Consider the following 17,810-nt stretch of genomic DNA (forward strand, 5'->3'; position numbering starts at 1 on the left):
AGTGGCCAATCCATTAGTTGTTGGAAATACGTATTAGAGGACTGAAAATTTCATGAAAGAAATATATATACACAAAAATACATAAAATGAATTTGCTAGAGTATTAACAATTTTCTACACTAGAACTGCTTTAGGACTTCAAGGGGCAAAAAAGTAATTTGCTTTAGTTAAATTTCAATTATATACAATGCAATTACAGCATTATTTAAATATGGATATTACTCTTAATTACAAGATACTTTCACTGGCATGTAAAATACTTTTTCCAAATAATTAAAACTGCTTCTTAAAATGTTCTGTAACGAATAGTGACACACTAACGTTACACAGTTAAAACAAATTATTTGAAAATTGAATCTAAATGTACTGTAATTCACATTCATTAAAAGGCTAGACATTTTTCAAGTAAATGAAACTGTTCTAGAAAAATCAATTCACTGTACAAGGGTAACATATTACAAACCTGCAGTTAAAATTCAGTCATTTAAATGGGAGGAACACTAATCCAGTGATAATAATTCCATTAACCCAACACCACCTATTCATATTTAAAAAAAATAAAATACCCACCTGCATCTGTAAGACAGCGTAGGGTATCTTTAGACTCAGTAATTGTTGGTTAGCCATAAAAAGACAGATTAATATACATAAATTTAAAACATACATGTAGATCTGGAAAAGGGAAATTACTTGCAGAAACACTTGTCTTTCATCTATAGCTCTTTGTCTCAGTATTGAATATTTGACTTAAGATTAACTGTTTTGTTTCAATTTATTATCTTAATGCAAACTATCAGATAATTTATAAGACATAATGGCGTGTAAGTCTATGGTGTTATACTTTTGTTGAAAACATAATTTAACACATACTATTTACAGATTTTCAGTTTAGATTTCTTCAAGTTTTTTTTATTTACTGAGTGGAATTGCAGAAATGGCTTTTGTTTGCATTTTTAATATTAAACATTAAGCATCAGAAGGCAGAATTTAGAAAATTGGTGACCGATTATCTTAAGTAGCTGAATTCTAGCTTTTATTAAGAATAATCCAGGCTCCCATTGTGGAGCCTGCATTTGGCTTCATATATCAGTATGAAAATTCAGACGTTTCCCATTCCAGATGCTATGATTATGTCATGATTTTTTCATTTAAATGGCTTATCTCTTCCTTTTCAAGAAGTCAAAATAGATTGCTTGGACCACATGAAACATTTCTAAGCCTTTTGCTGCAACAGACTAACATTCCCTTTTTCAGTTTTCACGTATATGATATAGAAATTTAGCAAGGGAGTGACAGTTGTACAAGAGATATGTCTACTTCCACCTATAAATAAACCTACTCGACTTCAGCACAGTTACAAGGCTTTTAAAAGTTGTGGTTTTCACAAGTAGGAGCACTTGCCCTTTAAATCCATGCTGAAATTTGACAGGCTTCAATCATTATATCTGAACCAGGTTAAGCTAGAGCCGTGTTTGAAAGACACACAGAGCAGCAGTTGTAGAAGCCCACAATGTCAAGATGTGTTGCACTTTTTGTTTGCAATACTGTGCATCAATGAGTTATGCTGCATAAGGCAGCAAAAATGTCCCAGCATTTGTTATATGTGATGGGTTTTTCTATTTTAAGTGCATGCTATATAAACTTGCTTCAACATCAAGTGGTTTTTTGGACAAATGATGTCCATAATTCTTAATAACCGTTGTCAAGTCCAGTTTCACCTGGGTGTTACTGAGCTTCAAAAGATTCCTGATGCATAGTTCATTCTGCAATGCCACAAGACTGAAAGGCTGAAATTGAACTTTGCCAAATGTTGCTTCAGGCAGACAGCTGACTTTCTTAGGGCCATTATTTCTCAGGAGAAACGGAAATTTGTTACCATGGCCACATTCCACCACAGATAATAAACACTGGATTCTCTTCCATTTTGGTATTCTAGTGAAGTTATTTCCTACCTGCATTTTAATATGTTTAGCTGTTTGGTTATTTATTTCAAGAAACCCCCAACTTGCCTTTGGGTAGACAAAAAGCTTCAGTGTGATTAAAGGCTTCACCATGAGCAGACAAGCACTCAGAGTTTGATTCCATGTTACCTGCAATTATGACAGTGGTTGACAAGACAACAGAGCTGGCTTCACACCTACTCAAACCCATGAAGACAAACCAACAGGAACATTTAAGGAGAAGCAGCTCACAAAATGTATCCCACTTGTGAAAAAGAATCGGTATATTGTTTACGGGCTGTGGAAAATTGGAAAAAAAATTTGGGGGTATATAGATTCAAACTGCATACAGTTCGCAGCTCCTTGATGACACTGTTAGCAATAAAAGGATTCAGATGAGCAGGAATGCAAATTGCCTGATGATCAGTGAGAATACTTCCTTTTATGTATGACAGAGTATGAACCAGAAACTGAAAATGTGATGGCTGACTGCTTATCTCATCTGCCCTTATCTCTACCAGATGCCCAGATAAATGATGATATAGAGTACTTGCACAGATTACAAGCATACTTACTGCAGTGCAGGAGAGCAGTTTAGCACTACAAATTAACACTTCTCATTCATCGGAAAATTTTGAGATTTCCTGAAAACAAGGTAGTCTAACAACCCACATATATAGATTCATTTCTACAATAGCATGCTATACTGCTATACAATAAAATTAACTTCTCTTACAAGTTATCAATGACAGGCTTTTTCACTGTTTGTTTTTTCGTGGTATGGTTTGTTTTGTTTGTTCCCCCCCATCGCCCCAATGGATGCAGTTGTTTCATGACAAGTATCAACAACCGTTGGAACGAAACAGTAACTATGAGAACTCTGCTGGAGGCCAGAATTGCATGTCCAAGTTAAAGCTGGTATAAAGTTGAAGCCAGCCTTATGCCAAAAATGCATTAATTTATACGGTATCATCACAAACTATTCCTGCACTTTATTGATACTTAAGGTCCATTTGGTCACATGCTGACATACTTATTATTCTACTGCCTTGGCAGATTAACTGAAAAAATATTCATAAACTGAATTTGAGTCACATTTGCTGTTAAAATAAACTCCCCACCTATTATTTTCAACATGCAACAAACAATCTAACTTTCTCAGAATATCTTCAAAATCCTTTTTTCTAGGAAGGAAAGATTTTATGTACAGGCAATGAAGAATATTCTGCCTTCAAGACAACAGAGAGACTGAAGACTTCAATAAAACTTGAAAAAAGATTGCTAACCTGGAAGAAAAATCTTGAAAATTCCTCACTACACACTTCCTACAAAGTTACAAGTTTACATGTCATCCAGCAATTCAAGGAACACCTGCTGATTTACTGCATGGATGGAGAATACATACAAAGCAAAACGTTAAATGTTAACAGATTACTGTTGTCTTATCCTGAAAGATTGTGACCAGATACAAGGCAGAGCCCAAAAGAAAGAGCAGATTTGAAATATATGGAGATAGGCAGCAAATACTTTGAAATATACATTTGTGAAAGTATGACAACCCAGAAGGACTCTGGAAATAATATCTCACAGACTGTTTCTCTACTGTCAGTTTGATTGCCTCTTGTTTCGTTCCACTGCAACAAGGAATAAAGATGGAGCAACACTAAATCTTGCTCCTCCCCCCAGTTCAGATCTCCAAAAATATTCTTACTGGCTTTCCACTCTCAAACACACCCATGTCACAGCTTTCATCATGCAGTGCCTGTTCTTTACACTATTCTATGCAGCCTGTGAGGCAGTCTTCTCTTTATTTTATCTGTGTTGTAAAGAAATATTAATTCTTAAAAGAATTAATTAACACATGGGCTTTTTTTTTGTGGCTTGAGCCGTACTGGAGCTGGGAAAAGGAGTGATATTGGGAGACCATTTGTGGCTGCAAGTACGTGGGCACATAAAGGAGCATGGAATTATGACTATATTTTGGGACTTAAGGTCAATCCCAGACAGGGTCATTCAAGTACAATCATAAGAATAAAAACACATATATTTTTTAAATTTACATCCATCAGAAGAACCTTTTTACGTGTCTGCAGCACCCTAAGTACTGTGCAGCCATTCTGGATCAGCTTTTAGGGGGGAACAAGGACGTAACGTTCTGAAGCAGATCACAAAGGATAGACCTCGGCCCTGCCTCTCAGGGTACTTAACATAAAGATCCAGGCTTTGTCTTGAATTGGTATGGAAAGTTGCTTCTACTTAACAGAGACAGTGCAGTGGTTTTTCTCACCAGCTGTCTTTGGTAGATTGCTCACTGCAGCGCACCGGGCGTGACGGGAACCTGACTAATCAGCATCCTCCTAGATACAGTTATGGAGATTAGGTACGTGTATACCGACAGAGTTAGTCATTATTCTTAATGTTTAGTCTTATATCATAGGTCATTGCATTACTTGGTGTTATTAGTTGGCTAGCTATGTAATGACTGTATCATTACTGACTGTTGCAATAAGGCAAATTCTTAATTTCTATACATTAAGGCTGTCAAAAAAAAAAAAAAAAAAAAAAAAAACAAACACCGAAGAATTGTTGCATCGCTGATTCTGAGTAGAGGATGCCATTTAGTTGTTATTAGGTGAAAATAGAAGCAGAAACCTTAAGCTCTAATATGGACCACTATTTGTGACTTTTTCACATGATTCATAATTGACACTCATCTATACTGGTAGAATAGACTTCTTATAACCTATACACACCCTTGCAATTCAGATAGGCAATAAGCGTTTACATAAAAATATTATGTGAAGCCAAAAAGACTAGGCATGGTTCTTAGATTATGTGTTCGGAAACCTCTCAGCATGTCTGTACTAGACGAAAGATGCACCTTAGCTGAGGGCTCCTATTGCAGTGTTCCTTAACCACCACTTAAAATCACTGCAGTACACTGTCAGCAGATTTTAGCAGCCACAATCCTCTCAGATGACAAATATACTGAGCAGGTCCCTACCTCCCAAGAGCCAGAGTAAGCTGCTCCTGACATTCTGGCTGTCTCTTTCTACATACCATGCATTGATTACAATCAGGTTAGTGGGGAAAGCACAGGACCAGCCCCTTGTCTAATTGAATTGCTGCAGTCACACTCCTCCTTCGCAGAGGTGAAAGGGAACAAAGGTTCCTAGTTTGAATTCAGAATTATTGAGAGGGAGAAGGGGCGAGGGACCAGAATTTGAGAAGGAATTGATTAGGAAGATGGTCTGGAGCTGAAGTGCAGGGTGGGTTCATAGACTGTTAAAACTTTTATGATAAGGAAATGTGGCTACACAAATATTGGATTTCATGATTAAAGAGATTTTTAATGTAAAACTTCTGAAAAGCATTAGTGTTACAAATTTGTGCCAAATCAACTCATTTTGCTAGTACAAGGAAAGTTACAAGTTATGTGATGACCAAAAGGAGTTTTGCATTGAAAAGGAGAACACATCCTACCCTTCCATTTTTTACAACCAACATATAAAACAGGGAAAAGAGTAATGGCTAAATGGAAAAGAACTAGGAATGCTTAGCCTGTCTTTTACTCAGCAGGGTCAAAATCAAATATCAACAAGATCTACGGTGCTTCTGATATAAATAAAAAGTGGTTTTTTAAAGAATAATCAGAGTAATTGCAACCTAAAATTTATTAGTCTACAGTGGTTTTCCTCTTCAAACTGTTACAAACATGACAAATTCTTCAGTATTTCCCAAAGCATGAAGCGTGCCACACGAGAGGCCTGATGAAGCAGTCAGAGGCAGCAGGCACAGAATGACCTCCAAATCGCTCTCTAGAGTCTCAGCTGTCATTGGTAGCAACAGAGCATAGGTAACATCTTCAAAAATACCTATGTGATTTAGGAGCTGCCAAGCTGGTAGATGAAATCTGGCAAAATTTCTTCAGCACCTGAAGATGGCAATAACCCACAGTGATCTGTTTTCTGCCTCAGTTCAGAGCTAATTCCTCTAAAACAACCTCAGCTGTTTGCTCTATACACATGCATCAAAACCCTATGTTTTCTAAAACTTTTTAGGCACAGGAATATATAGACATGTGTCCTCAAAGCACCTGTGTATACTGGGTGACTAACTCTTGTTGTCTCCCATCATTCACTCCTAGGTTCTCAAAGGTAGTTTGGTGCCTAACTTCAGGGGAAAGAAAAAAAATTAAGGGGTGGGGGGTGCAGGGGTGGGAGGGAGGTGGGCAGTAGGACTTAAAACACTTGGGGGAAATGGCTGAACTTCAGAATTTGCTATACAGAGTTTCTCACTCAGCATTTCCAAACAGGCTATGAAACAGGATCTCAGAAAACTGTTTCAAATGTTTCCCAAAAATAGATATTCTTTCTAGGATACTAGCAGCTGCTAAATAAATCTTTTTAGAATGGACAGGGATCTCAGAGTCTGTACCATGGTATGGTCCAAAATAATGAATTGTCCTAAAGCCTGCAAAGAACACCAGGATTTGCAACATCTCTGGCTCTCCGATTCTTACGGTCTGAGAAGCAAGTATGAGGTCTTATGGCTCTGCCTGTCCCAAGGAATTGGGGTGCTTCAATGGTCACTTGATTAAAAAGAACAATTTTAGGAATGGTGATTAAAGTAATGCTTCCTTTCTGTTCCTTTTGATCCTTGCATAATTTGTTAAACTTGCTTCTAAAGGGAGAATGAAAGTCAAGGGCAAGCCTGGGAGGAGGGAGCTATCAGTTTAAACCTCCCTAGCCTGAAGGGGAGATACCTCACCTTTCCTGACACAGCATCATCTCTGTTGAGAGTTCAATAAGAGTACATCATTCCTGATGTATGTCAAGCATGTTTAGGTCCTTCTCAGGGCTTGGGTGACATTCAACATACAGATTAAAAACAGTATACTCCTATATCGGTGTTGTCTTATTTTGCACAGTGTGCAATTTTAGATGCCTCTGAAACTCTCACAATACAAGCAAAGATATGTGGGAGTATTAGGCAGTGCTAGACATCTGTACCTGTGCTAAATTTTCCATATTTATTTATATATATTCCAATATATATCCAAATAAATATTCCAATTTATCTGTTTAATCTCTCCTGAAGTTTTTAACAATATGGTCATTAAGTAAAAAAAAAAAAAAATGTTGCCAGGTTGTTTTTTCTGTCTATGTTTGCAAAAATTAAACAACAGCAGTATACTTTCCCTCTCCATTTAGAAGACAGAAACAAGACAGGTTGTGGGCCCAGAGGTTTGCTGAATCAAATCAAGGGGGCATGATTTCCCTGATAGAAATTTAGCTTTCAAAAGTTTTCTTATTAAAGCTTGAGCTCCTGGCAGTTTCTGACACTGTAGATAGCGTTTCTTTCTTGCAAAAAATGTGGAACATGAGTGAGAAACTGCTAAGGATACACCATAAATACGTGACGAATGATGAAGTCATTACATGAAGCTTTTGTTTCAGCTCCCTGTGCTACAAACACCTCATGGCAAAACAGGCGAGTTGTGAAAGTGTACGCAAATTGTAATCTCAGCTGCTCAGAAATTGAAACAAGATCTTAAAAAAAAACACTTGACTAGATTAAAATACCTGCATAATTATCTATTTTTAAGCCATACTTACTAAATACTTCTTATTTGTTTTCTGGGTTTTGAACTTTTAGTTCACACACATGTTTTCTCTAAAACACAAGGCCAATAACCTTTTTTTATTTTTAAATTAAAGCTGAAAGTCTCTTGAAATGTAATAATGTTGAACTCAATAGCTTCAGGAAAACCACCAAATATCACGAGCGTAACAGTAAAATCATCAGCATAGGCACCATTGCTCTTGAACAGTGATTTTTGCTGCTCTTATAAAGTTCATTTTATAAAAATAAACCATGTAACGTACCTTAAAACACAAAGACAGTTAAACATTTTATAAACACTTGTTTTGCTCAAATGCTTCACATCAGTTTTATCCTTCAGCATGTTTCTCAAGTTTTTTTCTTATTATCTGAGAAGGCATTTTGGGTTTGTTGGGTTTTCAGTATTTATATTGAAACACTTTTTCTTTCCTCTTCAAAACTTAACCAGCTTCTGCTATTCAAACTGCTTATTCGTTGGAATGGACAGAAAATACCTATGTATGTAGGGATTTTTAACCCCTCTCTAAGGACAAATATACAAATATATTCCTGAAGCAAGTAATGAATTAAGACATTTTACCTCTCTTATATTTTCTGAATCAAGAGACTTTCTGTACTTGACACTAGACCTTTATTCACTTGAAGAATAACTAAACATCCTCAAAACATCTGTCCTATCAACCCACAAATGCAGGCAAGGTACATATGAAGAACTAGGACTTACCTATATGTAAATCCATACAATGCTCTGCAGGCAAGGAGGAACAAGTCAGCCTTCACCCTTGGGGCCTCTGCCTATGTTTTACGTGCAGCTTCTCAGCATAGCTTATTAGCTCAAGACCATGATGGCTTCTGATTTAGAAATGACCCCAGTCTTCAAGCTCAGAATATATCCAGAGCACACTCAGTTCCACCTGAAATGAACTGTGCAGGTGTACCTGATATCTGAGATTTGGGATACTGGGGTAGAAGGGAGAAATTGTATTCCCTGGTTTGTCAGCAGCAGCTGTTTGGCTCACAGCGATTGCAAGAAATCTGAGAGTTACTGTCAGTTGTCTCTCTGATTCTGTGTATCCTATGGGGTTTTGACTGCTCAGGAAAATAGCACTCCCTTTAGCCTTGCTGCTCTTTGGTTCTACTACAATCATAGCTCAATTTGAAAGGACCCTTTATTCCTGGGGCTGTCTGTATGCATGTCTTCAATGCTGATGTTAACCCCTGAAGCCTTTTAGCCAGTGTCTTACCAGCCTGATGTATCAGGCTTGACTGAGCCAGGGTTTTTCAATTTACAGTGAAAAGAAATGGAAAAAACAAATGGATTATGAAGTGAATTATATATTCTAAACAGCAACCATAACCAACTCACAATAAAAGAACATAAAACAAACAAAAAAACCAAAAAGCCCACCAAAGCTGTTACTTTGTTACAGGATAAGCTGTTACAGGATAAGGGTAGGACAATCATAAATAAATAATGTCAAAAATCCCCAGAACCTAAACTCTAGTCCATAAAAACAAACAAACAAAAAAACTCAACAAAAAACCAACAAAAAGTTTAAGCTTTAAAATCTTAGCCAAAACTCTAATAATGTCTTCTTGAAGTGGTCAGAGGCTATACTTGGGAATACATTCAGAAAATATTTTAGAAGGATAGATAGCAAACGTGTCAGGGTGCTCAGTGCAAGAATAAGCCTTAATGGCCCTAACCAGCCCCATCTGGGGGCTCAACCCATACCCATGTGCCCAGGAGCTGTATTTAAGCTCAGCCCCAGGCATTTCTTTTTTCCCCTGAGCTATGCTAGGGGAGTGTTGGTTTCTTGCTCAGCTATGCCTGGCTGTGGGGACTCTGGGTGTGGAGTTTGACCTGTGGGCTGGCCTGACCTTGGTTCTGTCTGGCAGGTTCAATGCATGTGGCCCTAACCGTGAGCTGTGGACTGACTTTACGGCTTGACCTCAGACTTGTCTTATCACTGTGATACTGCCTTACGATCTGGGCTCTTGGTTGATCCTGGCCACCATTTCAGGGTTTGTCCTGCTCATCTTGCTTGGGTACTGTGGGATGAGGCTCTGGTTTGCGATGCCCTGCTGGCCATGTTATTGCCTTTGACTTTGTCTGACTTTCTCTCTTACATTGATTGATATATTTGTGTTTATGTGGAATTAGCTGCTGTAGGTTAAGTCAATAAGAGGTATTTTCTAACAAACTGGAAAGCTGAGTGTCTGAGATTTTGGTGTCTAGTAGTAGGAGTGAAAGTTATGCTTGTAATGCACCATAGAACCATGTCAGGGATGAACTTGGTCATACTTCTACTATTACTCTGTAGGAAGCTTTTCTGGTATGTAATATAAATATTTCATCTTACATTGCAAAATTCACTGGGCTTTTTACCTCAGGTAAGTTGAGATGATAAAATGGAAACCACTCAGGGTTTGAACCATTTCTTTGTTATTTGTCAACAAACATTCTTGAAAATGAAATGAAAACTAAAGTGCCTAAATCTGAGTCATATGAGTGATCACAAAGGAATGTGCTTGAAATATCTATAGATATCATGAAACATGGGAACCAGCTATTTTGTTGCAGGGGGCTCCCCAGATCACTTCTGTATCCACTGGAAAAGCCAGAAGATGCTTGAATTCCCAGTTCAAAGCACATAATTCCACAAGAAAGCCTTGATAACTCTCAAAGGGTTTTAAAAGCTTGTGTTTACCCTTCTGTTTTTTCTTTCTTGCAAGATCCCAGAGCAATCATGTTGTAAACTAGGAGAATACTGCTACTAGTGTTTTATATGCAAGCTGGTATCAAAGGGGGTAGGAAACAGGAACTTGTAACTGTTCTCCTTACCTCAAAGAACTGGATTTCAGATTTCCACCTATGTTCAGGGATGTTCTCTAACTTTGAACATGAAGGAATCCCTTTTTCTTGTTTTTAACTTTATTCTTTGTTTGTTAATATACCAACAGGTAGAATTGTTCCAGTCTGGGGAGGCAAAGATTTTTTTTTTTTTTTGCCATTTTTGAGACTGATGGCTATGAAACGAAACAGTGAGATACACTTTTTTTGTGAAATTGATGCTTAACTTCTACAGAGTGTAAGAGCTTATACTTTTGTAAGTATTTCCTAAGAACTAGCTTAGATGCTTTCAAGTTTAATGTAAAAGACGGGGAATTTATTCTTTTGTTGCATCTTTCCATCCTTTGCATAGGAAGCATGGCTGTCTGAACCAAGAACAGTAGAAAACAAAAGACGGGTTTTAGGCTCTGGAATGACTGAGAACCTAAAGATCTGCAATGAAAGCTGAAAAGCAAACCAGAACTGAATTATATTTTCAGATTTTTCTATTGCATCTAGGATTTCTAAGGCCTAACCCTTTGTCCTTGTGACCTGGATAATGATTTTTGAAATCTAGAGGCTTGAAAAATTGTTATGAGTAATTCTTTGTACTTTGGATCTTGTTGTTTAAAAATACAGATTTTAATATATTGGAAAAAAAATCAATGGCAAATGTGCAAAGAAACTATTCTTCCATGGCCATATAGAAGGGTCTTGTGATTTTACGATGTGGATACAGAGGGATTAAAATCACTTTAGAAAGTCAGGCTGTAGATAAATATGAAAAGTGTAATCAAATTTTTGCTAAATATTTATACTTAGAACTTTGCAGTATCTACAACTAATATAAAGCAATGGAAAAAAGCTACTGAAATTATAGTTATTTTTATATTTTTTTAAGGTATGTTGTAAAGGAAAGAGCAAGGTCAGAGGAAATGGTCCATGTTTTGCTAGTTATTACTTTTTTGTATGAAGCCTACCAATTGTTTCTCAAATTTAAGGTTCACAAGCATAAACATATTTCTCCCAATCAGTGTAACTGGAAAAAAGGAGAGTAGTATTTTAATTCCTGTGTCTAACTGAAAAGTAAACTGTCCAAAATGGTAGCTGCCTCTCTAAGGGAGCAGAAACATTAGATGACTCATTGTCAAAGATGTGAGTTCAATTTATTGCACAGCGATAGTTATATAGCACATCTTGATAATCATTCTATTTTGGAGGTTGTATTAAGTTTGTGTGGCAAGATTTTGGTAGCAGGGGGGCTACAGGGGTGGCTTTTGTGAGAAGCTGCTAGGAGCTTCCCCTGTGTCCAATAAAGCCAAAGCCAGCCAGCTCCAAGGTGGACCCACCGCTGGCCAAGGCTGAGCCCATCAGCAGTGGTGGTAGCGCCTCTGGGATAACATATTTAATAAGGGGGTGAGGGAGAAATTTGCACAACAAATTGCAGCTGGAGAGAGGAGTAAGAATATGTGAGAGGAACAACTCTGCAGACATCAAGTGAGAGAAGGAGGAGGAGAGGAGATGAGATGCTTTCAGTGCTGGAGCAGAGATTCCCCTGCAGCCGATGGTGAAGACCGTGGTGAAGCAGGCTGTCCCCCTGCAGCCCATGGAGGCTAATTTTAGAGGAAATATCCACCTGCAGCCTGTGGAAGGACCCCATGCTGGAGCAGGTGGATGCCTGAAGGAGGTTGTGACCCTGTGAAAAAGGCCACGTTGGAGCAGGCTCCTGGTGGGACCTGTAAAACCATGGAGAGAGGAGCCCCTGTTGGAACGGGTTCACTGGCAGGGCTTGGGACCTGTGGGGGACTCACACTGGAGCAGTGTGTGAAGAACTGCAGCCTGTGGAAAGGACTTATGTTGGAGCAGTTCATGGAAGACTGTCTCTTGTGGGAGGGACCCCACACTGGAGCAAGGGAAGAGGAAGTGAGGAAGAAGGAGCGGCAGAGTTGAGGTGTGTTGAACTGACCGCAGCCCCCATCCTTTGTCCCCCTGTGCCGCATTGGGGGGAGGATGTAGAGAAACTGGGAGTAAAGTTGAGCCTAGGAAGAAAGGAGGGGTGGGGGGAAGGTGGTTTTAAGTTTTTATTTTATTTCTCATTCTCCTACTCTGATTTGAATGGTAATAAATTACACTAATGTTCCCAAGTTGCACCTGTTTTGCCTGTGATGGCAATTACTGAGTGATCTCCCTCTCCTTATCTCGACCCATGAGCTTTTTGTTATATTTTCTCTCTCCTGTGCAGCTGAGGAGCAGAGGGATAGAGTGGCTTTGGCGTGTGCCTGGTGTCCAGCCAGGGTCAACCCACTGCAGAGGTTATGCAGAAAGCTGTGTGAATCAGCTCTTTGACTTGTAGAAGTCACCATGGAATGGTGCAATTTGTCACTCTTCTGGCTATGTCTTGCTAAATAGCCAATTCACCCATGATGTTACTGAGTTTGGACTGTAGCTGCTGTACATGGAATATACTAGGGGGACAAATCAATTTAGCTTGTCTTTTTCTGACCTTGACATGCTTTAGAATGTGCTGGTTTTACTGTACTGGACTCCAAAGTTGAGTTTTAATTAATTTGTATTTTTCATGTGCTGGCTGCATATATAAATTATTTTTCCCCTATGGAAGATAGCTCATAAAAGCTCTAGCACAACACAGATCTCTACATCTCAGCTATAAACCTACAAAGCTAGGGGTGCTGTGTTTCAAGAAAATGCTACCAGCCACTTAAGGGAAGAAGCAAAACCTCCTTTAATACTCTGTCTGTTATTGTATTTATTATATATAGTATGTTCTAGAAATGAACATTTTTATTGACAAGAAAGAAAAAAGGAACTTAGAGGCCAGTCAGTTGTATTAAATTGTTTGTTTTTTCTTATGGCTTTCCACGTTTCCAGCTACCCTGGCCTCATGAGCCAGTACTGAATTAATAAGTGTAATAGTGATAGGCATTTCTATCACTGCATGGTAAGGCATGGCCTTTACTCAGCGCTCACTGTAATATCCGTTGCCTCAATGGATACCAATGTTCTAATGCAGTCCAATGGAAGATACAGTAAGACATAGTGATGTAACTTTTTAAATACTAAATCAAGGTAAACCAGGAGTACTTCAGTCATCACCTCAGATATACGCTTAAGTCTCAACAATTTCAGTGACTGACCAACCAGTGGGTGACCAGGAAATACCTTCTAAAAGGAGAATATTGTTACTATGAGTCAGACTGCTGTTTATTTTTAATGTACTCTTGCAGAAATTCATTAACTTTTTTTTTAATAAAAACATTTTTTTCCTCTAATCAGGAGTTTTTTGTAATATTAAGTACCTACCAATGTAACATTACCTGGAAATACATTCTTTTTTCCTACTGTCAGAAAAATGAAGTCTCAAAATATGGCTTTAGTTCCAAATAAGGTATGAAGCAAAATATTAATTACAAATAGTAGCCTGCAAAATATTTGTGGACAGCTGTATCATTCCTGGAAATTTTACATTGAAATATTGCCATTGCAGGAATGTTACAACTGATGACTAGTTTTGCCACATCTGAAGCAGAAATGTATTTCTGCTGCCATTCCTGGAAGCTGAATCTCATGGAATAATGATAGCAGTGTTATTAGCTCTTTTTACGAGCAAAGGAGTTCATGTTATATATGTGAAGTTAATTTGACATTCCTATTAATATTTTCAGCTTAATAGTCTTAAAACAGAAATAACCTCGCCAGTAATAAAGTTAAAATAGTTTTATTTACTCTTCCTGCTGTCTACCCCTTCCTCTGCTGCGCTGATACTCTCTCTCCAATGTGGCCAGCCTTCCTCCAGAAGTGAGGGGTGTCACAGCAAGCCCTCACTGTCCCGGACCCTGCACTGGAAGGAGCTCACCAGTGGTGGGTGGATTCCCTTTGTTCTCAGTCTTCGCATTTGCTTGAGATTATTTTGTTTTCTTGCTCCAGGCTGCTGCTTTCTGTCTGCTCCCAGCTGAGTTGTGAGTGTGGCTCCACAGTTATCTCCAGGGTTCTTGTCTGCTGGGCAGTGACCCTTTAGGTTTGCTAGACCCTTCCTATGGATTCATTAGTGGAGCTCAGGCTCAGGCTGGGGGGCAAGGGGAACTTGGTCCCAAGGCAGGTGTTGAAACCAGCCCATCCCAACTCCAGCCAAGGTGAGCCCAGGCCAGCCCTGAGAGCTCAGCTCTCAGCTCAGGGCAGAGCCTGAGGACTTTAAATTGTGTGGTGGGTTGACCCTGGAGAGCAGCTAGGCACCCACACAGCTGCTTGCTCACTCTTCTTCACTCTTCCCCACTTCCAGAAGGAAGAGTGAATAGGAAGAAGAAAAGAAAAACATGGAAGGAAAAAAACAACCCAGAAACCCCCAAACAATAAAAAAAAGCCCTTGTAGGCTGAAATAAAGACAGTTTAATAGGTGCAAGGCTGGGGGACAAGGGATGCAAAGGCAATCACAACCTTTTACAACTGGACTGATGAATGAGCAGTAGCTATCTTGGAAACCAAAAGTCCTCCACTTCTTCCTCTACCACAGTTTTTGTTGCTGATCGTGTTACATGATATGGAATATTCCTTCGGCCAGTTTGGGTCAGCTCTCCTGGCTGTGCCCCTCTCAGTCTCTTCCCACCTGTAGCCTAATTCTGGGAGGCTGTGGTAGAGGGAAAAAGAAAGCCTCGATACTGTGCAAGCACTATTCAGCAACAGCCAAAGTACTGTTGTTATCAGCACTGGTTTAGCTACAAATCCAAAACACAGCACCGGATGGGCTGCTATGCAGAGAGCTAACTCCATCCCAGCCAGACACAGTACAACTTGTAATGGTGAAAATCCCGTTAGCTGGGCTATAATTGTGATTGGCAGTTAAGTAGCAGAAAAGAAAAAAAAAAAAAAATTCTCGTTACATTTTCACACAGTGCTACCCAGTGTTGCTAGAACTATTGGAATACATTCATTTTCATGTGCTTCTGTTTTGTACGTTATTTCTGTTTTCTCAGGAAGGTTTTACTTTATGAAGATCATTTCAGCAACGTTGGGAAGCATTTGGTTTTATTATGTTATGTCTTTCCTGTCATTCAAAAATAGCTCACTTTGACTATCAGGATGGAAAAAAAAAAAGTGAATTCCATAAAATGTTGTTTTCTTATACTTTATCTTCAAAGAAAACAAAGTAGTTGGAGAATAGATTATATTGTAATACCTTGGCAGAGTTCTTTGCACTAAAATGCTTATTATTTGCAACTCTATTTTCTGTAAGTGAAATTACTCTCAAGAAACTGATAGCTAGGTCAGAATCAAAGAAATTTAAAATTTTAATCTCAAGCTGCAGTGCCAGGTAGTCCTTGAAAAACTGATAAAAAATTATTGCCAAGAGTTAAATACAAGAATGAGTTAATGCTGTACTTGACACAAAAGTAGAGAAAGGAGAAGTAGTGTTATAATGACCAGTTATTCTAAGGGGTCAGAAACCTGAAAATCACCTCACTTGAAATAAGATGGTTTTACTACCATAGCTTTTATGCATTCTCTAGGTCAGTACTTCCAATAAATTGCATCAGTGTCTTTGACCTTTCATAAAATAAAAACATTAAATCTTCTAAACTTTTTTTATAAAAACACAGGTGAGGTTTGAAGCGATAGGTTCAAGAGCTAGACGTTCAAATGGGAATTTATCAGCATCAATGCATACAGAAAATTGCTTTGTCAGAAGGTAAAAGACAAAAAGATTTTAGAGAGTGTGTTGTGGCAGTGATATGACTGAAGTAAAAAAGTGTGGCAGAGCTCAGCTGGTGTCATATTGGGTAACTAAAGTGATATCAGGTGAGATTATTAGGTGTTTATTTTGCAAAACAGGGTTCAACTGTAGTTTAAACTTAATACATTGAGTTGCAGTAAAGTGGAGAAAGGTCCTCAAGCGAGTCAATTAGTCCATAGAACAACAGGCACATATCAATTTCTCATTCAGATTGCTAATATCTAGTTAGGCCACGTGTAATAAATTCTTATTACTCTTAGAGTATTGCTTTAAATTCATACTTCTGATCTGCAAAACACTGGTAAGACGAAGCATCTGAGTTCAGCTTCTCAGCTGAAAGAGGTAAGCTCTAAATTCTATTTGTTTGGTTTTCTGTCTGGCTGTTGTTTCAAAAACCACAAGCTGAAAAGCCAGGCCTCCTCTGGCCTAAGTAGAGTTGTATTATGTAATGCAAACCACTTAAAATTAATATTACATAAGTTTATGTATATGTGTGTGTATATACATGATTTTTGTCTGCGTGTATATTTCTCATGTTTTTCAAGATCTCCATGAAACTGAGGCCAGCTAGCATTTCCAGTGGACGGATCTATTTATTGACAAGTGATGACACTTTTATCACCACTGTAGAGCTGTTCATCCCCTCAGACATTTTCTAGAAGTATTTTGCTTTTTACTGATTCTCATTTCACCCTTTTTTTCCCATTGCCCCTGTGTTCTGAACAGTAAAATGACAAAGGTAAGTCAAGCAAGAAGACAAATAGAGAAATCTAAAAATAATTATAAAAGTTTGCATTTCATTTAAATGATGGTTCCTATACCTTTGAAATTAGTTTGTTTAAAGACGTCAAAATAATTCTTTCAACATAAAAATAACATGGTTCTAACTAAACCACTGGATTCTAAAAAAGTCTTTTTTTGGTCAAAATTGAAATTTTAGTGAGAAATTAATTTGTGTTTTGAAGTAAATATAAATTACCATGCCACAGCTGAAGGTTCTTGCTTTTGTTGCCATGATACCTGAGAGCAGTATGATTTTTTTCCCCTCACCAGATGCACACTGGCATGTTCAGCTTTTGAACAAAGTGACATTGGCACTAATGAGCAGCACCAAAAAGCCCTTAAACAGAACAACATCCCAGTCCGATGATATGAAGAAAAGGTCACTCGCGTAGCTCAATCTTTCCAATACTGTCATCTATAATTTAGACACTTTCATATGTTTGCATGTTAACAGTACATGTACTCCTAGTGTTTGAGAAGTACTTAGGTAGCGGACTCATTCTGAATGATACTGCAGAAGTTTTTGGAGAAAAGTATTGTAAAATGCACAGCTGTCAGCAGAGAGCTGTCTAAGAAAACCCTTGACAAATTTGTTTCCTTCGGAGGCACTACTCTGCAAAGCCTTCAAGACACTGTTCCATTTCATCTATAATATTGTGGTTATTTTCTGGTGGCTTACATACATTGGCAACCATTGTGATTTGCATGCCCCCGCACTGTGCACTGTAGTGTCTATACAACACTGGGAAACATCAGATTGCAGTGGATACAAGACTGTATTAATGTTAATCATAATAATAGATTCACTAATCTGTCACCATCTTTCAACCGAAGAAGTGACAGAGTATCTTGCTATGTTATTACTCAAAGTTATAATTCCCTC

This window comes from Falco punctatus, assembly GCF_963210335.1.
Source record: "Falco punctatus genome assembly, chromosome: 6".
Classification (NCBI taxonomy): Eukaryota; Metazoa; Chordata; class Aves; order Falconiformes; family Falconidae; genus Falco; species Falco punctatus.